General features: G+C 32.5%; 1 protein-coding gene across 3 annotated transcripts in view; it reads left to right on the forward strand.

The window, feature by feature from the left end:
• The first annotated feature begins 6,091 nt into the window (after positions 1–6,091).
• The window catches only part of mei-P26 (E3 ubiquitin-protein ligase meiotic P26), a 37,437-nt gene continuing 27,902 nt past the window's right edge, over positions 6,092–15,626 (forward strand). For 2 of the 3 annotated variants that reach the window (XM_073972683.1, XM_073972685.1), the window contains exon 1: positions 6,110–6,523. The gene's annotated coding sequence lies outside the window, so the exon portion shown is untranslated. Of the gene's footprint in view, positions 6,524–15,626 lie in introns of all 3 variants that reach the window. The other variant, XM_073972684.1, reaches the window with a different exon arrangement.

Below are 15,626 nucleotides of genomic sequence, written 5' to 3' on the forward strand. Positions count from 1 at the left end.
ACTCTGTTGGACTACATCGAAAGATGTTGTGAAATCATAACTCCAATTGCACAACTTCCATTTTTTTGCTGGGATAGAAATGACAAGTTTTGCTGGAATCCGTTGGATCTAATAGTACGTTTACATATAAGCTAATTTAATAAATCCACTGTATTTCAAATGTCAATTCAATACGTCAAAGAAATCCTCATAAAGAAGTTAACCCTGTCAAAAGCTCTAATAGTAGAGTTTTTTTGCCGGGTTAACCCACTTCATGAGGATTTTTTTGAAGTTTGCGCTATGGAATTGACATTTGAGACGCAAACCCGCTAGGTTAATCCGGTTAAGTGTAACCGGGGTATAAAGGCCTTTTTCTTTTTTTTTTCTGAAATTGTTTGTGTTTTCAATAAATTTTTAATTTTTGAATTTATTCATGTCATTTGTTAAACCCTCGGCACATAGGGTCCGTTTAGTGACACGTTGGGACTCGCGTTGTCCCAAAACATTTAAATTATGTTTAACTTTAATGCGTCAGCCATATTGTTGTTTTTCAAAAAACTTGGCTTCACTTACACTTTTTTCATGTGGTTGTTGTAATGCAACGCACAACGCACCGTATGTGCCGAGGGCTTAAAGCGCTCGACACGTTGGGACACGCGTTGTCCCAAAAAAGTTAAATTATGTTTAACTTTAATGGGCAGCCTTGTTGTTGTTTTTCAAAAAACTTGGCATCACTTACACATTTTTCATGTGGTTGTTGTAGCGCGACGCTCAACGCTCCGTATGTGCCGAGCGCTTTAGGGATGGGACATACGTTTGTCAAGTAATTGTTTTCGAACCAAGAAAACTAAAATTTTTCTGTATTAATTTATGAAAAATGACTGATAATTGAGATAAAAATGTCGGTTTTTTTGCAAAAAATAGTTGGTCGACTTATTTAAGACAAGATAGGATGAATAAATACAAAATTAACCCACGTAGTCCAACAAAAAGTAAAGAAAACCAATAACTACACGTAATGCAAGTTGTCAAATAAATGTTTTCGAAATGTAGTGAAGTTCCGAAATATCCCATATTTTTGGTAAATTCGTGAAAATCATGACATTTTATGAATGTTATTCTTATAAATGGTTAACTACTACCAAGTATCAACAACATTAGGCATAGAATATCCCTTCTAGGAGGGCTACCATATGGACCAAGGGAGTACCAGGTCATATTACATGTATAAAGGGTCCTGTAGGTCTTAAACCGGGAATATCTGAAAACTAAGACGTTTTATGAGTTTTTTGATGGACTGCCATCAAATACAATATATATTATTATTATAATAGGTCTTTTAGATATGAATTCATTAGCCGGATTTAGTGCATTATCAGGTTTTATTTGCTAAATCCGGTCAAAATCTACCAGATTACCCATACAAAAATAAATCCTCGTATTGGGTGGATTTGTTTTGAATCCGGTATAAATCCTCGTATACCACTCTCTTTTTTGCAACATGTTGCTAGGAAATACAAAAAGTTGCAAGCTGGCACAAGAAACAGGGTAGATGCATCGGTGAATTGCTATTACAAAAATAATTTAAAATGTCAAAATTTGTAAACGATGCGAAAAAAATAAATTTGATTTGATATACAAAGATGATTTTAATCAACCAAGACAAATATTTGCTATGTTTAAACGATAAAATAATTCTTTATTTGCTCATTAGTTAGCATTAGTAGCAGAATGTGCTAACATTTTCAATATTAAACAATAAATTTTTAATTTGCCGTATGTTTTTTGAGACGAGTTCAATTTACGACAACTTCTTCTGACGTTTCAAATTGTGCTATGAGCAAAAATCAGCTGATTGAAATTTAAATCCTCCAAAAGGTACATCTAAATGCAATGAGATTTGTGTCAGATTTAGACTATGCTGGATTTAGCATATCCAGTGGATTTAAGTTGTCATTTTCATACAATATATGTCAAATAAAGCCAGATAATTGCTAAATCCAGCGTAGTCTAAATGAACTTTTGTACTGGATTTATTAAATCCAGTTGAGGATTTATGGCTAGTCTAAATGAGCTATAATATTAGCAAAGTATGGGTTAATGTTTGGTTTACATTCGGCGTCTATTCGTGATTTCGAAGGCGTTTCGTGATTTCGCGCGGAATCATGCAAAATTTATCATGATTTCGCATACAAAAATGAAATCATCTCATTTCGTGATTTCAGCGAAATCAACATCGAAATCACAATACACATGATATACAACCCTGTTTTTGCCTAAAAAAGTACCAAAAGTTGCAACACTTTTCATGTATCACAATAAACAAGGTAGATGGTCAAGTGCTGCAACAAAAAAATTTAGTATCAAAATTTGTAAACAATGTGAAAAAAATTTTAAAATACTTTGCTACAATGCTATTTTTCATTGTGTTTTCGTACTTTTTTAATGGTAATGTTAGAAAAAAGAGCGTATTGTCAAGAATTGCTTCCCCATACAAATTTCTTAAAAAATACGGGAACAAAAAAAGTGACGGAACTTGCAAAAACTGCAGCAGAAATGTCAAAATCAACGTATCAACTATCGTATTTAGATGATAATGAACATGTTGCTAGTGTCTACTATGCCAAAAGTGTATGGCAGAAAACAGAAGAATAGGGTGTTATTCGGCGCTATTTTTGTTTAAAGAGAAGTGCAAATCTTGCTATATTTCGGAGTAGGGGAACGCATTTTTAGCACTAAACGGGAAAACTGCTGCAGGTATTAATATTTTCCAAGTTCTGAACACAAATTTTATCTATCAAAATTTTTTATTATGATGTCTGATAAAATCATTTTGTATTTTTTTATTTGTTAGTACTATACACAATTTATACGATATATAGATAATTTTACGATAATTTTCGAAATAAAGTTGTAAAGTTCTATATTGTCGTATATTTTTGATGACTAATTCAATTTACAAAAACTTGTTTTGAAAATTCATGTTCGATCAGCTGCGCATATGCATCTACCTTGATTATTGTGATATGTTCGAAATCAACAAAACAATAAGTGTAAACACCGGGGTGTATTTCAGGATTTCGTGAAATCCAGCGGATTTTAGAGCTCAAGTATAAACATGGCATAAGGCATGGTACAATAATTCATAGGTAGGCCAGGTATGAGAATCGCCAAAAAAATACAACCCTGTCGCTATGGCGTAAAACGTCAAAATTGTTTTGATGAATGATAACGGATGAGTAAACAAAGAAGAAGAAGAAGAACGAAATGTTGAAATGAAAACAAAACAGTGTTGAATTTTTTGATCAATAATAAATATCAACTCTGCATGTCAACACGGTTTTGACAGATTAAGCCATAACAAAAAAAAAAATTGTAATCAGCTGTTAGCTGTGGCCTACCTAAGAATTATTATAACATGGGTTAAGGTTTCGACATTTTCAGAAATTCATACTTCGACCTATTGGACACATTTCGCGTAATCTGCAGTACTACTGTAGTACATTTTTAAGGGGAAAATTATGTTGATGGGTAAATAATGCTTCAGTGTTAGCATCGAAACAAAAAAACTTAGAGAATTCCTCTGAACTGGCTATAAACAGTTGACATCGGAGGTCTATTAAAAATCAGCATAGACTGTCAATATCTTATATATGCATTTCTAAGCGATTTTTGTACTTTTATGTCATATTTTGGTTTATGTTGGAGAATTCCTTTATCCCTTAATTCAATTTGAGTTAAATAAACACATTTTAAGCCATGGTTATGGATCCAGGTGGCATCGTTTACTTTTTATATATAACTTGGCACCTTTTAGTAGATCTGACAACCCCCCTGATCTAATTATTCTGTAGGTAATATTTATTGTAATTGATGGCAGTCCATCCAGGTGAGCTAAGAAAACTTATAAAACGCCTTAGTTTTCAGATATTCTCGGTATAAGACCAATAGGACCCTATTTACATGTAATATGACCTTGTGCTCCCTTGGTCCCTCCTAGTAGGGATATTCTATGCCTAATATTGTTGATACTTGTTAGTAGAATAACATTCATAAAATATCCATTAAATTTCGAAAACATTTATTTGACAGCTTGAATTATATGTAGATATGGACTACGTGGGTCAATTTTTTAATTTATACATCCTATATTGTCTTTAATAAGTCTACCAACTATTTTTTGCAAAAAACCCGATATTTTTATCCCAGCTATCAGTAATTTTACATAAATTAATACATAAAAATGTTAGTTTTCTTGGTTCGAAAACAATTTCTTGGCAAACTGTATGCATTTATTTGTCGTCCGTAGAGTATTTCTACTCGAACAACCACTGTAGAACAATAAAAGGTAACAGCAATACCCAGCTGATTGAACTGGGCTGTAATGTTAGTGTCAAATTCCATACGACATTTTATATATTTGTAGCTTTGTAAATAGTAAAACTCGTAAAAGAGAAAAAGAGAGAAAAATTGTTGTCACACAAATTTTTTTTCAAAAAGTTTGGGAACGCAAAAGTGGAAAAAACGTCAAAAAAGCTGGAACAAATGTCAAAGTCGGCGTACCAGCCAATCAGACGCCGGCATCCATGTTACTATTTTTTACACGCTCAAATTTGTCGATTAAAAAGTTTTTAAGAGCAGTACACATTAGCCCTGTTCCTATACGTTCAAGAATCTTCAAGTTTTACAACTTTTTACTCGAAAAGCGTTCCTTTACTTCAGACACAATACAATTCATATGGGAGCAGTTTTCAACTTTTACTACTTTTGCCGGTTTTACCACTTTCAGAAGTAAAGGAACAGACCAATTGTCAGTTTTGAATGTCGATATTTCGCAGTTATCGATAACTGTCCAACCGTCCAGCAACCACGAAACATTTTGTGGTTGCATGATGAATGACAAAAATGAACGGCCACACTAGCAAGCACCAACAAAGCTGTCATTCAAAACTGGCAATGTGTACGCAGCTTTAAAGAGAGCGTCATTCAGCGCCATTTTTGTTTAAAGAGAAGTGAACAACTTTTTTTGTGTACGGGAACGGGTTTTCGTGTGAAATGTGTAAAAGTCGTAAAAAAACTTTTTAGTTCTGGAACAGAGCTTATTTCTATGTTCGATGTATGTATTCTACTTTCTTTTAGAAATTATGCATTTCGTGGAATGATATCGACACCTCCAAATAATAGTATGCTAATACTATGTTTACATTTACGAAATCCACTCGATTTCAACTGTCAATTCCTTTGCGTATACGTCAAATGAAAACTCATCTGAAATCGATTGGATTTCATTTGACGTTTGAGCAATGGAATTGACAGTTGAAATCGAGTGAATTTCGTAAATGTAAACATAGTATAAGTCTGAAAAGTGAGTTTTGCAGGAGAAGCTCTCAAAGTTTACAGTTTTCTTTGACCTTCTTTACAATGCTAATGGGTACTTTACACGATATGTATTTTACATATGGGTTGTCACTTTTTATATGCAAAATGTATACGCAAAGTGACAGCTCATATGTAAAAAACATATCGTGTAAAGTACCCATAAGTAAACATTTGTTTATAACTTCTGTTCGGATTGACCGATCATTACCAAAATTTGACAGAATTTAAGTTAAAGCACGTAAAATGTAAAAATGTAAAGAACTTGAAAACATGCTAAGTCGACTTAGCATACTATTGTTTGGAGGCGTCGATATGGAAACATTCAAATTGGAAAAGTAAGAATTTTCATTCATGTTTTCCAAAATATTCAATAAAATGTGAAAAATTATTAGTTTTTTAAATTCCAATAATTTATAGACATTTCCTTATTTGTATTTCAAATTGAAATACATGTATTTTGTTTTTGTGTTTTAAACACACACGGAACACGCAAAGCTAAGGCATCTGCACATACGGCGCGTTGAGCGTCGCGTTACAACAACCACATGAAAACTTCAACAACAAACTTGGCATCACTTACACTTTTTCATGTGGTTGTCGTTTTTAACAAGTGACGCGATGCAAATAGGTTTTGCCCTTAAATAAAATCGTACGCATACGCACTGAATTAGGTTGCGTGCTATTTGTATTCGTGCAACACTTTGAACGTTTTTTTATCACTTCTGTTGACAACACTTTTAACAGCTGTTTCGCAGACTGGAAAACGAACGCGCATTTGACCGGCGCAATTTTCCAAAGCTAACTACAATTTGTTGCAATTCTTTTAACTTCAGTGTTGCTCACATTCGTACTTTCTATACAAACAAATTTACAAAAATAAAAAGATTTATTTTTAATAAAAACAAGAATATAACAAAATTTGAGTTATCAAATATCGAGTTATCCATTTCACCGGGTTGACTTCCACATTTACCACATGTAGTTAAGTACGTTTATAAACGTGCAAATTTATTTCTATAACACAGCAACACTGCCTGGAAAGTAAAGGCAACCCTGTACATAGAAAAAATACTACCAGCAAAGAAAAAATTTTTTCACACACTACGGACTGAATTGATTTTTGTCTGCGATTAATATTTGTGGAAAAAATCTTATAATGGCACAGGTAAGTTTAGAATTTTGGTAAAAGTTAATAGAATAACAAAAGTGAAATGTATTACAAATTAATTTGTAGAATTTATGGAAATTTCCTGAAATTCTTGATTGCAAAAGTTGTGTAAAGAAAAATTCTCGACACCACGAGCAACGAGCATAGCTCGCAATATAGACCAAAATGTGAAATGTGTGTGTGCGGTTGTGAAAAATACGATCTTTGCTTCCATTTAGGGGGCAATGTAAAAATTATTGTAAAGTAAAAATGGTTTAGTTTGTATTCTTTTTTAGAAAATTTTTACATATACATATATTTGTAAAAAGAATGATTTTTACATGAAAAAGTTTGCAATTGAAGGGCATGGTAAAGCGTCGTTGCAAGAGAGAAGGTGGAAAATTGTGTTCAAGGACACACAATGGGCCCCCAGAGAAGTGTGTGCGTGTGCCTCTTTTTTTTCGTTCTCTGCAGTTTCATTCGTTTTTCATTTCACTAAGAGATTCGAAACGTTGTTCAAAATACATTACGCTCTGATGTCTGACTCTGTGTCCGTCTGTTCGTCCGTCTATTACTCGTGTTAAGCAGAGGCGACAATTGGCAGTGCAGTAGGGGACATAGGGGTGATGAGGTCGTAAGAGGGATTTAAGTTCACTTCCCCCCTTGTTTAATTATGGTATATTTGTGTTTTGTTTCTAATCTTCCTCGTCAGTTTATAACATAATGTCGTGCGACACAAATTGTGGCTTTGCAAAAGTCCCAATGTAACCGAACTTTGGTTTATCCTTTCAGACTTTAAAAATATTCCTATAATAAAAGAAACTAATTTCGACACAACCATAACATGAAAACTGGAAAGGACAATCGTTTGAGAATTATATAGGCAACTAATAATGTTTCAAACATAATGCATATTCTGCCCCTGTCCATAATCAAAATTCTATGCCAATTTCGCCCTCACTATTGTATGTACTATATATACAAATGTTTCTGTTAGTAGAATTGTTTACAGGTATTTATTACGTAAATTGACATAGAAATCAAAAAACATGTTCAATCTAAATAATTAAAATATTTTAATGAACAGTCTGTTCCAGAACTGCAAGAATCTACTAATTTTTACTATTTTTTCCGATAACATAAAGGAAAAAACGTTATCGTAGTAAAAAATAGTAGCTTCTTGCAGGTTCTGGAACAGAGCAGAAGTAAACTGGTAGCTAGGGAACAATCCTAGTTTAGTTATAACTGTCTGACCAATCTAACATTTTTTCTTGATTTCCTAATATAAAATTTTGCCCGCAGTCATTTGTTGTTGTTATTTGAACTGAAAGTCCGGTTAAAAAACTCGAAGTAATAACCGGGGTTTCAGAACCAATATGCATATCAAATGAAAGGTAAAAAAACACCTATTCAAAAATGTAGCATTTACGACTGTATATAGACCGATTAGAGTTCTGGAGCAGGTCCAATATCCGCTACGCTGACAAAATTTTCCTCACAATTGCTTTCTTAAGACTTTCGCAGAATGATGCCTGAGAGTGTCCTCTTTCAGCCCATATATACTTTTGTACCATTATCAAATACAGGGGTTTTTATAAGAGTTTTAGTTTCATGAATGTCTCAATTTATATTAGGCGATTTTCATTGCCGCAATTTTTCTCGTACCCTTTTATAATTGCTTCTTTCGTATTGTTTGCGAGTATTGTTTGCAAAACAATGAAAATAATGCCAATTACGAAAAATATAAAAGGAATTGCCTGACATTTGCCAGTACGAGCAATTTTTTCCACTTCCATTCCCCTTACGTGTCTCTGCAACAAACAGAGACTTGCCGCTAGTTAAGTTGCCTAATGCAGATTGGGACAAAACCCAAGGAGCATCTTTTATTTATATATGTATATATTTTTTAATTTTTGAACCAATTAATTTTTTTTTGTATTTTTATGTTTTGTGCAAAATAAAAGAACTCAACATTAGGTTTGTCCTTGTACTAGTAACTTCTTTTTAGAGAGTAAAGCATTTTATGCTCTTTCAAAGGAAAAAATTAAAAAAGTAAAAAGACAACATTCAGTACAAATTTTCAATTTGATTACTATTGACGATTATGATATTTGAATATTTTGAACTTTTGACAACTGCTAAAGCTACAAAATGTTACTGAACAAAATTCCTTCAGTAAAAATTATAAGTTCTCAGTCTCTCATACTCTTTTACTGAACATTTGTGTAAAAACAACATTCAGTAATAATTATTACAAATTATCGAGTACGCAGACACACTTATTTCAACTTTGACCTTGAATTCCTTTGCACCTACTAGACCAAATTTCATAGTTTTTGATACATCGGAAAGCTGAGTGTGTTATCTGTCAAACAAATCAGAAAAAACGATTCTGATTCAATGTTCATCATATAAAAGTATTGTGTTTTGAGATGTTATATTCTCATTGTTTCTAATATAAAGTAATGCAGTAAAATAACTTAATTGCAGAAATATTTTTAGACGCCTTCCTGATCACGACAATATATAATTTTTTTATGGGAAATCCATACTTTCCAACATGTGAGCGTCTTAAGTTCCGAAAATTCACTTGTATATAACTTCGCAATTTTTGAACGGATGGATAATGATAATATGGGTATCATTGCACAAGGTCCCAAATTCTTATTTTCTGGCCGAAATTATTTCAATTTCAAGTTTCAATTTTCAATTTATTTTTATTAAAAACACAGTACCTAGCCCACAGGGCCAAAACGGTTGCAAATACAACATTTGGTATTAAAATTGTTATTATTTATACTAAATGTTTAAAAGCAGCAATTTTTGCCTTTATCGCCCAAAATTAACAAAAAAAATAGTCAACATTTATTGAACAGGTTGGTCCCATAGACAAACATTGACATATCGTCGGTGTCATGCTTATCATAGTTTATGTTTGATTTTGTCCTCCACAATCAGTTTTTTCTCGAAAAAGATGTGAACTGCTTTACATTTCGAAACTTCTATTCGTAATCAATAATGCAAGAAGCATAAAAACGCAAAAAATTAGTAATATTTTGTTTCCGTGGCACTTTTTTCTAAAAGTTCAAAATTTGGTTTGCAAAAAAAATTAGTACATTTTGGATTTTTTGTTATTTACCAATAATCGAGTAAATTTTAATAAAGGTTGGTTAGTAATTTAACTTGCTAATAATAGGGGTGTCTTTTTACTTACTAAATGTTGCTGAAACATTAGGTTTGTCTTCGTACTTACTAAGTGTTGCTGAAACACTTTTTTCAGCAACTTTTCCATTATATAACTGTCAAAATCAGAAACATTAGTAATAATTATTACAAATTATCGAGTACGCAGAAGGGCATATTTTTTCAGCAACATTTCCTTGATACAACTGTCAGAATCTGCAACATTAGTAATAATTATTACTAATTATCACGTAAAAAGACACAGCTATTATTAGACAAAAATAAAATAAAAATTAATTGATGGATGGGACGAAATGGGCACTATTACACTGGAGAGAGGAGATTGGCGTCAAAATTAAGAAATGAAGGAACAAATTTTTGATAATAGCCAAATCCCTGGAAAAGCCGTTGTTTTTTTTCTAAAACACATTGAAACCAAAATGAAACTGAAGAAACACGGTGTAGGCCTAAAAAGGCAACAATAAACAATCGATAGACCCATTGTTGCTCTCGCTTTAGAGACCTATTAAACTCATCTTTGTTGACGAGGTCTTCCTTAGCTAACAATCATATGGGTTGGTCCGGAAAAACGTACATGGACAAAATTGGCGAAATTTCCTCTAGAGCAGTGAAATAAAAACGAATAAAATAAATTTATTCGGTAACAATTACGGCAAGATGAATTTCAATCTCAAGGAAGAGGAATTTCATACAATAGTTACAAAAATCCAATTAAACACGGAGGTAGCCACCTAATGGTGTGAGGCTGATTATTTTTCCTGGTATGGTCTTTATCCAATATATCACATTACAGATGCTTGGACCCATTTCCAACACAAAAACATATTGGTCAACACATTGTTGCTACAAACAGAAGAAAATATGCTTTTTATATGGATTTTTCAACAGAACTACGGTCCAAAACATGCATCCCTATATGTCAAGGATGGGTTCCAGGTTACCTGACTCGCCTATGCAGTAATCGGTCATGAATGCAATAGTAAACGTTTGCAGACACTTAAAATAGCGCATTGATACACAATCGTTCCAAAATAAACATCAAATTTGGAATTTTATTCAAAAAATGTGTTAGTAAATAACTTTTGAAAATTACAGCAAACTTCTAAGTAATATGGCAAAAAGAATACAAAAAGTAGGACAAAATAAAGGTGGAAGCAAAAAATATTAATAATATAAACATCCTAAATTACAATCTATCCTAAAACAATTGAATGTAGTAATATACGAGGGCGGTTCGGAAACTTCTTAGCCTATCGATGAAAGAGAATAGTTAGTTTTTCAAAAATATTTTTATTTTTCAATATAATCTCCTGAAACTTTAATACACTTAGTCCAACGCTTTTCTAGCAATTCTATCCCTTGATTAAAATAGTTTTCCTCAAGGTCTTCAAAATAGTGGTTTAAAACTGTAATTGCATCTTCATTTGAGGTAAAACGCTTGCCAGCAAGGAATTTTTTTAGATTTGGGAACAAGTAAAATTCACTGGGAGCTATATCAGGAGAATAAGGTGGGTGGTCAAGCAACTCGTACTTTAATTCGTTGATTTTAGCCACTGTTAAAACACTCTTGTGCGCTGGTGCGTTGTCTTGATGAAAAATTATTTTTTTTTGTGTTGTAAGCCAGGACGTTTTTCTCGAATTTGTACATTTGATCCAAAAGGTTGCAATAGTACTCTGAATTTATTGTTTTACCCTTTTGCAGATAGTCGATCAATAAAATACCTTTGAAGTCCCAAAAAACCGTTGCCATAACCTTACCATTCGATTGAATTGTTTTTGCCTTCTTTGGGGCACTTCCTCCAGCTTCAGTCCATTGTTTGGATTGTTCTTTTGTCTCTGGAGTATAGTGGTGGATCTCATCAACAGTTATGAAACGACGCTTAAAATCCATTTAATTTCGCTTAAAACGATCCAAACAAGCTTGAGAAATGTTCATTCTTATGCGTTTTTGATCGACTGTTAACAAATGCGGCACCCATCTTGCAGAAAGCTTTTTCATCTATAGTTCTTCATGCTAAATTAAATGGACTCGATCATTTGAGATGCCCATGATATTAGCAATTTCACGCACTTTTATTCGTCGATCATCATGCACTTTGGCTACAATTTCTGTTGTTGTTGCTGTTTTTGGACGTACACTACGTGATTCATCTTCAATGCTTGTACGACCACGTTTAAATTCAGCAACCCAATTTTTTACCGTTGCATATGAAGGAGCACCTAACACCTAACACATTCACCATATCATTATGAATTTCTTGTCCCGATAAACCTTTTTTATGTAAATATTTAATGACAGCACGCATTTCTAATTTTTCCATTGTAAAAAAATTGCGGATGCGTCTTTTTTGAACACCTGTTTCTATATGAAGGAGTTGCCAGATCGAAACAAAATTTAACATGTGTTCATAACAGAGATGGAAGTTTCCAAAACACTAAACTTTTTTCTGTTTATATCGCGCTTTTTGTGCTAGGCTAGGAAGTTTCCGAACTGCCCTCGTATATAATGATTTCCAAAATGTACTTATAATTTTGTCCATCAATTTTTATGACTTTTTTCTTAATATCGCATTTAGAAGTTTGTTTATCTTGAAGATCTACGCAAAATTAATTTTTAAGTGTAATGTATGTTGCAAAACTTAAATTTAAACTGAACTTTGTCTTACAGTGAATAAATTTTCTGAATTGAACGAAAAATATGCATACTTATGTTTGTACTTATTATTTTGGCCATATGTGCCTCTGAAGTTCCGAAAATTCCTTTGAACGGATAATGATAATATGAATACTATCGTAAAGCTTAAGACTTTTTCTATGGACAGGTGCAAATCTCGGGAACGGCAACAACGTTTTCTTTAAAATCATACATTTTCTCTAAATAGCCGACCTTCGGCCGGGGATTTAAGACTTTCTCCTATGGACAGATTCAAATCTAGGGAACGGGAACAAAATGTTCATTAAAATCACAAATTTTTCTCTAAATAGCCGGCCTTCGGCCAGGGATTTAAGGCTTTCACCCATGGACAAGTGCAAATTTAGGGAACGGGAACAAAATTTCTTTAAAATCATAATTTTTTGTCTAAATAGTGCCTTTAACTCTGGAAGTATGGACTTCCGCAATAAATGTTATATATATTTGTGACGTTGACGAGACTTACCTGTGAAAAAAAATTTGGTCCCGATCCGAGCTTAACCCTTTCAGTGTCAAAAATAATTTCTGCCCATGTAAAAACATTGCTAAATGTCGAATATATTCCACAAATGGACTGGGAGGGTTAATGAAAACATTCATCTTAAGCCCAAAACATTTGTTCTACCTTTGCCTTAATAAATTAAAAACTTCTAAATCGAGAATTAAAGTCCTGATTTTTGAAATGTGTTTTTAAACTTGTAATTTTTTAAAATATTAATTTCATAACTGTAGTTGTCTTTGATAAAATAGATTATAACGCTAGGATCAAACGCAAAAACCTGCAGTTTATTAACAGTAGGATCTCATATATTTTGCCCAAGTTTTTCTCTGAAATCAGTTGAATTTGGCCACTCTTTAGCTATTATCTCTGACAAGAACATTTTTCGCCAAACATACACTCTATTCGCATTTGTCTTTAGTTATAGCTTTATATTTTTGTTATCTCCAATACATGTATAATTGGTATTGTAGCTTTCTTTCTGTTGAATAAATAAATAAATAAATACATCTTTGTACTAATTAGACCGACGAGAATTTTCGGCTCAACGCCTTACAAAACATTGTCTTCCGAAAAAAAGCACTTGAATTTAACCGTTTACAATATAGTTTTCCATGCATGCGGTTCATCTCTTTTGTTGCTCTTGGGTGTTTTATTTTAATCAGGACAAAGGTCGGTCTTTAGACCTCATCTTCAATTATACACTTCAATCACTTTTTTCTTAAAACTTTAGAAATTTTACCAAACATGGATTTTTAGCCATGACATGCATATAAGGGATATAGCAGAAATTTGCACAACGATGAATTTTGGTGAAGAGCGAGGTTTCGCCATTAGGAGTAATGTCCTAAAGTCTCACTTTGTAGTAATCGGTTCAGTATAACGGGGTCTAACCCGGTTTTTGAATTTGTACTTTCTGGTCAAATAGTCGGATTACCGGATCCGCCCACATGGAAATTATATATTTCCTTAAGCCTTTTGTGTTTTATGAAAAATATAGCATGGAGTTACGTCTTTTGGAATTTCTTGAATAGGATCGTTATTTTTAAACGTAGAAGCTTGATATTTAGCCAGAGCGTGTATTTTTTAGTTTTATGTATCAGATTCAATAAAAAAACGAATTTTGTTTTTTTTTATGCAGACGATATGTATAACAAATTAAGGAAATGTCTATAAATATTACTTATTTTTTCACATTTGATTGAATATTCTTGAAAACATGAATGGAAACTCGTTACATTTTTTTAATTTAATAAAATACCACACATATTAAATGTTGTACCGCCTCTATAACCGGTGTGTTAGTTAGTGTGCGGTATGTCGTTCGAACTTGGAGGCGGTTACATACCATTGATATGAAGAAGTCTTTATGGGAAATAGTTTTATTTACTGAATGACATATTTTTTCCCCAATAAATATATATCCCTAATATACATCGAACATAGAAATAAATATATAAAATGTCGTATGTCTGTCAGCTGGGTATTGCTGTTTCTTTATATTGTTCTGCAATGAGAGCCATGGTAGAACAAGAAAAGGTAACAGCAATACCCAGCTGACTGAACTGTGCTGTAATGTTAGTGTCAAATTCAATCGGTAGCATTAGAACGCCAACTTATGAATGAAAAGTTTAAATAAAAGTTGACAACACTGTTCCTATCGGTATAACTTTTCGACTACTTTATATTGGTCGCTAACTTACCGAATAATATTGTTAATTGCCGAAATTAATTTAAAACTCTATTTCGCTTAAAGACAATATTATTAGGTTCTTAAAACCATCAAAAAATATGAAGATCGTCCCATTCGTTTTCGATCTATCGTTGGCACCGCAAAACGTTTTTACAGGTAGACATTTACTACAAAACTATCCAATATTTTTCAACAACAACAATTCCAAAACTAGTTTAAGATGTGCTATTTCATATGAAAAAAGATCTACTTAAAAATATTGGTAGTTTCTTTGAAAAAGTCATGAAAAATTTGTTTTTTGGTCTGCACAACTAGGCATAATGGGAATTGATGTAAATAAAAATATTAAGTGCAAGTTACAAGGCAAACAACAAAACAAAAAAATATTTTAAAAATTTTATTTTTTTAATTTTTTTTCAAAAAGTGTAATTCTTGAAAGACTCATTATTTTGTTAATTTGTGTAAGACAAAAAGTGTTAAAGGACGCGACGGGACGGCTACAAAGTATATATATGGATGAAAGAAGACACTAAGGCATCTTTCAGCTAATACGAATATTTGTTCCTTAAGAGTTCTATTCCAAAATTGGTAAATAATTGTCTTTTTGTCTTGTTTTCGGAGTATATTAATTAATTTGAAAGTAGAACTTTAAAAGAGAAAGTAGTTTAGTAGTTCTTAGATTCTCATACATGTTAAGACATCAGCAATCTACTAAAGGATTTTAGTTTAAAGGCATGTATCATTTTAATCCGTTGGCGTACACCACATTCAACATGACATTAAAAATTATTTACATTTTCGACTTTTTCAATGCAATTTTTTGTCAAGTTTATTTATTTTGATACTTCATAGTATAATATAGAAGCCTTCCAGTCCAAAAGAATTTATATTACACTAGCTAAACCCGCTGCGCTTCGCTACCCCGAACAAGGAACATATATTTTGATACATTTATTTGTAGGCCAATTTTCGTCACGCCAACTTTCATTAAAATCGGGTATATATAACGTGTTCATCAAATACATGAAATCGG

Source organism: Musca autumnalis, unplaced genomic scaffold (genome assembly GCF_047663935.1).
Source record: "Musca autumnalis isolate F117 unplaced genomic scaffold, ASM4766393v1 scaffold_3, whole genome shotgun sequence".
NCBI lineage: Eukaryota > Metazoa > Arthropoda > Insecta > Diptera > Muscidae > Musca > Musca autumnalis.